The sequence below is a fragment of the Metopolophium dirhodum genome, chromosome 8, assembly GCF_019925205.1.
Source record: "Metopolophium dirhodum isolate CAU chromosome 8, ASM1992520v1, whole genome shotgun sequence".
Classification (NCBI taxonomy): Eukaryota; Metazoa; Arthropoda; class Insecta; order Hemiptera; family Aphididae; genus Metopolophium; species Metopolophium dirhodum.
Window position 1 is genome coordinate 15,805,184 of NC_083567.1, and position 1,830 is coordinate 15,807,013.

Sequence of the window (1,830 nt, forward strand, 5' to 3'; positions counted from 1 at the left end):
CTTCCACTTTTTCATTATTTTCTGGTTTTTTACTCTCTATTATTAACCATTAATCGTCTAACTGTTCAAAGTCTAATTGAAAAGTTGTTGGCAATAGACATTTTCCTAAGCTATTAGCTTTTGCTATTAAAAGGTCAATCATTCGATTATATTTAGTTTCAGATTTATTTGGAAGTAAAGCATACATTCCTGGGAATACTACATCAAAATATACAAAATGTAAAGTATATAATTGTAAAAATATGTTTGGTACACTTTTAAAAGTACCATCCATAAACAGAGTTTTATGGTCACACATTTTAGAAAAAATTTCTGGCGTTCCAAAAATTAAAATTTTATCATCTAAACCATCGTCACATAAAATAAAATTTCTTCCATCTAATGTTTGACGCCATAAACCTGGTATATGTAGGTCTTTTCTATTTTCAGGTTGTGGAGGCACTTTCTTACGTTTATTTCGATGAATACTTGATTTTACTGATTGATATGTTGCTACTGCTTCTTCTCTTTCATTTTGGGTTACACAATTAGTGATTTATAAATCTATTGAAATAAATAAGTAAATTTATACTTAGCGTAGGTATCTACTACCAGGCGCGGACTGGTAAAATAGGGCACGGGATGCTACACAATTTAAAGGGCAAATAACATAAATTGTTGGGGTGAATTTAATACATGTAGATTATTTATAAAATATTAATATATTTTATTTTGTTTTGAAAAAATATTGAATGTACGTTAAACACGTAAATAAATACCAAGTTACAAAAAACTTTCAATCAAAGTTGTATAATATTATAGATTACTAGTAATCGTAAGTTGGTAACAATCTGTTGTTCTGTGTTCATTAGGTGTCTAGAGTCTTTAAATATAATATAATAAATAATATTAGGCAAATATATTTTAGGGCATCCCAGCCAGTCCGCGCCTGGACCAGTTTGTATAGTTAAATTTGGCATGCGAACTATAATTGAAATAGAAAACCAGAATAGGTGCATTGCAGATGACAAAGATTTCTGTAAAAGAACATACGAATTATCAATATACCGTATAGGTACTAAGGATTCTCATAAATTGATCTTACAGCAGCCTTAAAACACCAAAAATACATTTGTACATCATTTACAAAATTTTAGTTCCCTATTATGGTGTAGGTACTAATACAAACAATAAATTGCTATTCGAAAAAACAATTTCGTATACCTATTATTATTTACTAAATACCTACAACTAAACTAAAAATAAACATATGATTACATATACTGAGTGCCTATAAAATAATATTATATATGAAAATTGAATCTTTATTACGAATACTTATCGTTTACACAGACCACCAAGAAAAAATAATTAAAAATATTAAAAAATAAAGAACACATCATTGTAAAATTAATACAGTCATCGATCCGCTCAGAATCTAGAATAATGGACTCGGAGTTTTAGAAATCTAGTTGGTATTATAGTATTTGATGAATTTACTATACCTCTAAAATCCAGTAATAACATTTTTATTTAATAATTCATAAAATACAATATGCTCTTAAAAAAATATTATTGTGCTTCTGATATCTATTCACCACCTTAATCAATAATTAAATTGATAAACGAAAATAATAATTTAAATAATACCCATATCATATTATTATAATCAAAATTATAAACTATTTTGGTTCATTGTCATATCAAATTTCAATGAACAAATTGTTCCTTAACACGGAACTCTTTGATACAAAAAGTTGCATTATATTATATCCGTGGATTCATCATATTGATGTACCTAGTATAATATCTATCATTTATTTATTTATCTATGGCAAATCTCAGAGTCGT